This window comes from Galeopterus variegatus, unplaced genomic scaffold, assembly GCF_000696425.1.
Source record: "Galeopterus variegatus unplaced genomic scaffold, G_variegatus-3.0.2 Scaffold817, whole genome shotgun sequence".
NCBI classification, from domain to species: domain Eukaryota; kingdom Metazoa; phylum Chordata; class Mammalia; order Dermoptera; family Cynocephalidae; genus Galeopterus; species Galeopterus variegatus.
This window is the reverse complement of record NW_007726928.1, coordinates 225,981-232,403: the sequence shown is the minus strand read 5'-3', so window position 1 is coordinate 232,403 and position 6,423 is coordinate 225,981. Positions and strand designations below refer to the sequence as shown.

The following is a 6,423-nucleotide window of genomic DNA, read 5'->3' as shown; positions in this document are numbered from 1 at the left end:
CTTCAAGGCCCCACCTTTCAATTACCATAATAAGATTTCCCACCCTCTACAGTTACAGTGGAGATTAAGCTTCTAATACACGAACTTTGGGGACACAATTCAGTCAATCCACAGCACAGCCCAAGCTGACAAAGACAATCCACCTCATCCTTTAGAGCTCAGCTCAGTCCATCTCCCCAGGGAGGACTTCTGGAAATCCCCTCTTCCAGCAAATACCCTGTGCCCCATTGGGCAATACCAGAGCAGCTGCACAGTTTTTTTCATAGCACTTTACCCAATTTGTAATTAAACACACACACACACACACACACACAGACACATAGACACACACACACTAAACATTTGGAATAGGTAATATCTCTCCTGTATGAGAAGACACACTGTTAAAAGGTCACTTTCCCATGTCCTCATCCACCCTGTTCCCTCTTACCCCTCACCCAGGAAATGACTTTTATTAGCCTTTATGTCTCTGCAGTTTCTATATGTAGAGATAAGCAGGTATGAATTACGACTTTCTTCCCCCCCACTTTTAACATAAATTACACATACTCTTCTGCACTTGATTTTTTTCTCTTCGTAATGTATCTTGGAGATCTTTGCATGACAGCACACAGAAACACCCTCATTTAAAAGATATTTTATGGTTGCACACAGTTTTACTCCCATATGTGCCATATTTTATTTAACCAAATTATGTATCATAATTTATTTAACCAGTTCTCTACAGATGGGTGTTGGGTCATTCCCAGTCTTTTGCTATTATAAACAATCCCACAGATAACCTTGTCCGCATACTGGAATCTGTAGATAAATTCTCCAAAGGGGGGTCCGTTGGGCTAAAAGGGTAATGCATTTGTCATTTAGATAGATGTTGTCAGAGGGGTTGTACCAATTGACACACCCTGGTAATGTACGAGAGTGCCTGTTTGTGATGATGTGTTTGTTCATGTGATTAGTGGATGGTTTCTCTCCCCACAGGACTGTTAGCCCCAGGAGGGCAGGGACCATGTCTGCCTGGCTCATCTTCACAGGCACTCGATAAATGTTGAATTAATGAGCAGAATCATGGGTCTACCAGGAGGGTTGGCCAAAGTAGGAGGGAGATCACCTTCCCTTTGTGTTCACCTTGTCCAGACCAGCTTCCTGGATCCCTTAGAGAGCAGCTGGGATGGGGTGAGAGATCCTGGAGGTTCTGGAAGACCTAATCTTGATGGCTGCCTTCTGACCCCCACTCCACAGCAGCCCTTATCCTACTGGGAAATCAAGTCCAGTGTCTTACTCCTGTAAGGGGCTTGAAGGATGGACCCTTGTCTGATGCTTGAATCCCCTGCCTACCCTCTGCTTACATACTTCCAGAGACAGGGAACTTACCCCTTCCAAGTGACTCCTTTCAACTTAGACAAGTAACTTTTAGGAAGTATTTCCGTTTCTTAAGTTGAAACCTGCTGCCTGTAGCTACCTGCTCTTTGGGGAATTTTAATTGTGGCCCTCTGGAAACAGGGCTTTCTGGCAGAAGAGCAGGACAGGTGTGCTTCAGCTATCCTTCTCTAGCAGGTAGGGACAATTCTGCCCACCGCCTCACTCTCTCCTGTCCTGCCTGCAGGTACGTGCAGGAAGGGCGGTTCCGAATTGAGGAGAGGACGCTGACAGCCTTCCAGTGGCTCTACAGCCCACAGCAGCATCGCATCCTCAGCCGTGCTGACCTTGAATCTCCCTCCAGGTAAGGGGACCCTGTGCCCTCATCCCCCCACCCAGCTGGTACTTATGCAGCCAGCCCCACCCTGATCCATAAATCCAGTGGGGGACCATTGCCTTCAGTGGTGAAGAGGCCTCCCAAGGTCCTGGCAAGAGTTTATCAGCCTGGACACTCATCCTCCACCACCGTGGACATGTGGGACCAGTGTCAGTGGTCTCCATAGAGACACCCTAGGTAACCCCAATGCTGCCATAGCCCTTCCCCAGGCCTCCGTCAGACCTGATTCTGTGCCTTTCTTCCTGCTTTCCCCATCAAAACCTCTTCACACCAGCTTCTAAATTGGCAGGACCCTTGCAGCAAAGAGTGAACAGGTCTTCCGGTCCAGAGGTGGTTGTATGAAGGTGATGTCATTGGGGGGGAGCACCATGGGGTGGCCAACAGGAGGACAGGGATGACACACTCACTGCTGTTTCCCAGACTGGCTTCAGGAATAAGGTATAGCAGCCATGGGAGACTCTACCTCCCCACACATCTGCCAGGAATGCTATTTAGCTAAGAGCAGTGCACCTGCTCCCTCTTGTCTCTTTGACAATTTCAGAAGGTACAGAAAACAGCAAGATAGACATGGACTCTGGACCCAGTTCTGAGCAATGAAGAATTAATTGAATGATGATGTGTGACAGGGAGCCTGGGAAAGGTGACTCAGGCCACCTGGGAATTCTTGGTATTCAGGGTATGGGTGGTCCGACAAGGGCCTTGGGCTCCAGAGGGTGGATCTCACATAATGTAGAGAAAAGTCAGAAAAACCCCATGCGCTGGAGGCAAGAGTGTTGGGAAGTATGCGGAAATGAGTCTGAGTGTACAGCTGTGAATGCTTGCAGGGAAAGAGAAAGAGGCTGGTATGGCTGTCCTGGGAGCATGCTACTGTGACATGGACATGAAGGCCAAGCGATCTGATTTGGTCCCAGGCAATGTGCAAAGCTCTACTGCGTGCCAGCTGCCATCTGACATACAGTAGCTTTTCCCACTCCTTTCCTTTCCTTCAAAGCTCTTGCCACTACCTGACATTATTTTGTTCATATTTGTTCATTGTCTGTGTCACCTGCTGGATTGTAAGCTTTGTCGAGCAGGGCCTTTTCCTTCGAGTTCTCCACTGTGACCTAGCACAATGCCTTGCCTAGAGAAAGAGCTCATTAAACACGCCCTGAATGAACGACAAATTAACCTAATGCAGGTTCTGAACTTGTAGGAAGGCTGGTAGGAAGGCGAGCTCCAAGACTGAGCTGTGCCGGCTAAAACTGCCCGAGGTAACAGCAAGAGAGGAGGGGTGAAACCTCCTGCCCATGCAGGTGGTCTGAGGCTAAGGGGCTGCTCTGTTTTCTGAGCCAGAGAACAAGAACGCCCTTCAGAGTCAAAGAGCAGAGCCAAGTCTTTAGAGGAGGAAAGCAATCATAAAACAGGATGGAATCATTTGAAATAACTTCAGATTTCATACCTGGGAAGGCTACATCTCAGAGGACTTGAAGAGAAGTCTTCCATAGCTCAGTGACTGTGCTCATTTTTGTGACAGAATATTAATAGTTATTTTGTTTTAGTGCTTATTATGTGTCATGTTGTAAACGCTTTGCAGGAGTAAATCGATTTCATCTTCATAGCAATGATGTGATCTGGGTACTATTTTCTCCCCATTTTTCAGATGACGAAACTGAGGCATAGAGGCCAAGTAACAGCTAGTAAGTGGCAATACCTGCAACCACTGTGCACACTGCCTCTCAGAGAAGAAGGCACATGTCTGAAGGCAGGAGACAGGGAAGGTAATTTCTGTCTTTACAAAGAGCAAGAAAGTAGTGTTCACAAACCATAAATAAGTGGACTTAGCATCTGTCCCTGAGAACCCACCCCGCTGGCGGAAGCTTATTTGCTTTTCTGATTAGTTTTCTAGATGAGAAATTAGATTGGGGGTGGTGGAGCAGGAGACAGTGTTTCTGAGTTTCAGCAAGAAATTGTTCTTTTCTTCCCATCAAATCCTTGCGGGTGACACAGAGGAATGAGGGCTGGGGGATGGCACAGTTAAAGAGGTGGATGAATGGGCTGCTGTTGCCTGAGTCCTGCTCAACATGTTTATCAGTGACTCAGGGAGGAAAGATGTGGATAGCATGCTGGTGACATTGCTGATGGCAGGAACCTGGGCAACATCCCAGCAGGTGAGATGGCAGAATTGGGACCCAAAGTGCCCTGGAGGCTGGTTTCCAGGTCCGAGTCTAACAGATGTAACTTAACAGGGGTAAAGGAGAAAGCTATTTTGTTCTCTAATCCTGTCAGCACCTGGGCAGGAAGGTGAGGAAATCAGAGCTGTCTGGTGGGTTCCCACTGGGTAGAAGCTTAGGTGTGGCCCTGCATTTTAGGTGTTTACCAAAGAAAATGCTCACATCTTGGGGTGGCAAGCGCTCAGGGCAGAGTCCAGGGCAAGGCAAGGGAAGGTCCTGCTGTTCTGAAGCTCAGACTCCAAGAGGAATTACTTTGTTTGTTCATTTATTTGGTGGACAGTGATTGAGCACCTTTCCACTGCTAGGTGTTAGATGTTACCTTGAACGGCTGAGCAGTTTATATTTCCAGGTGATGGACCAGGCTGCTGAAGGGTCTGTGGGTTGGCCACCCCTGCCTTCCTTTCTTCCTTCCACAGCTATCCATTATGATCCTGCTCTGGGTCAGGCTCTGGGGTTACAGTGGTGCTCAAGGCAGACAAGGGTACTGCCTCCATTGGCCACATATTCTAGCAGGAGAGATGCAGACACAGACAAAAGAGAATTTCCCAAGATGACCAGACTGCTAAAGAAACCAAAACAGGGTATCGAGATAATGAGTGACCAGAGGGTGTGTGGGGACTTTGGAAGAAGTGGAAGGCCTCTCCGAGAAAGTGACATTTTTTCTAAATGTTTAATTGATGCATCATAATTGTACATAGGTACTGTGTGATATTTTGATACATGTATACAATGTGTAATGATCAAATCAGGTCAATCAACTTATCCATCACCTGAAACATTTATCATTTCTTTGTGTTGGGGACATTCAAAATCCTCTCTTCTAGCTAATTGAAAGTATACAGTAGAGGCTGGCCTGTGGCTCACTTGGGAGAGTGTGGTGCTGATAACACCAAGGCCACGGGTTCGGATTCCTGTATAGGGATGGCCGGTTAGCTCACTGGGTGAGCGTGGTGCTGACAACACCAAGTCAAGGGTTAAGATCCCCTTACCGGTCATCTTTAAAAAAAAGAAAAAGGAAGTATGCAATAAATTGTTGTTAACTATAGTCACCCTACAGTGCTATGGAACACTAGATCTTATCCCTCCGATCTAGCTGTAAGTTTGTATCTGTTAACCAACTTCTCACTATCTCCCTTCCCCCCTACTCTTTCCAGCTTCTGGTAACCACCATTCTATTCCTACGTGATCATCTTCTTTGGAGAACGTGCAGTGTTCCTCTCTCTGTGCCTGGCTTATTTCACTTAACATAATGTCCTCCAAGCTCACCCATGTTGGTGTGAATGACAGGATTTCATTCTTTTTTATGGCTGAATAGTATTCCATTGTGTATATATACTACATATTCTTTATTCATTCATCTGCTGATGGACACTCAGGTTGATTCCATATCTTGGTTATTGAGGATAGCACTGCAATGAACACGGGAGTGCAGACATCTCTTCAATGTACTGATTTCCTTCCCTTTGGATATATACCCAGCAATGGGATCACTGGATCATATGGTAGTTCTATTTTTAGTTTTCCGAGGAACCTCCATACTGTTTTCCATAATGGATGTGCTAATTTACATTCCCACAAACAGTGTATGAGTTCCCCTTTCTCTGCATCCTCGCCAGCATTTGTTATTTTGAGAAAGTGATATTTGAGCTGAGTCCTGAAGGGCACAAGGGGGCAGCCATGTGGAGAAGCTTCTAGTGAGGGGTGTTGATTGGATTGTGGGGAGGGGGCACAGGACATAGGAGTGGGAGAGTTTTCCCGCAGGGGGAACAGCAAGTGCATGGCTGTAGCTATGTTCTAGAAGCAGAAAGCCACTGCGGCCAGAGCAACATGACCAACAGACAGAAGCAAGGAAGATTTCCATGCAATTAAAGAAACGGCTTTCTAGCACTTAGAGCTGCCTCAGGACAGCGTGGGCTTCCCCGAGGGAGTGAGCTTCCTATTACTGGACGTCTGCAAGCCATAGTCAGAGGCCGCCCTCCACGGAGGTTACCGAGGAAGAGACTCGAACATCCCAAAGGTTGGCTAAAGGACCCTTCATTCTTTCAACCCCTTCAAGTTCAGGAGCATCCTTGGTTTTGCAGAAGCTGGGAGGATGTCTGTGGAGCGAATGCATGAAAGCTCGTCCAGGTCCAAGACAGCGGGCAGTTTCAGGAGTTCTAGCAGCTCTTGCGATCCTCTCCCCCCATCCCCGCTTCCAAGTCCCGATGGCACCGTACCCCCTCCTGAGTCCCACCTAACGCAGAGCTGGAGAGAGCCCCAGGGTGTCTTCCTCAACAGACCAGGGACCCGTGGATCTTTCCGCACCTCCCTTCCCCACTGGCCCAGCCGCATCCTCCCGGAACCTCCGTGGGCAGGTGGGCTGCTGCCTCCTCTCCCCTGGCTCCCATGGGCGCAACCGCCCCGCCCCGCGCCTTTGTTCCGGAGGAGCCGCCTCGGGCAGTCTCCTGCTAGCGGCGACGC

At 48.2% G+C, this 6,423-nt stretch overlaps 1 protein-coding gene across 2 annotated transcripts in view; it reads left to right on the top strand.

The window, feature by feature from the left end:
* Window positions 1–5,916: 5,916 nt before the first annotated feature.
* The window catches only part of RAP1GAP2 (RAP1 GTPase activating protein 2), a 203,525-nt gene continuing 203,018 nt past the window's right edge, over window positions 5,917–6,423 (top strand). For both annotated transcript variants that reach the window (XR_550470.1, XR_550471.1), the window contains exon 1: window positions 5,917–5,980. The gene's annotated coding sequence lies outside the window, so the exon portion shown is untranslated. The remainder of the gene's footprint in view (window positions 5,981–6,423) is intronic.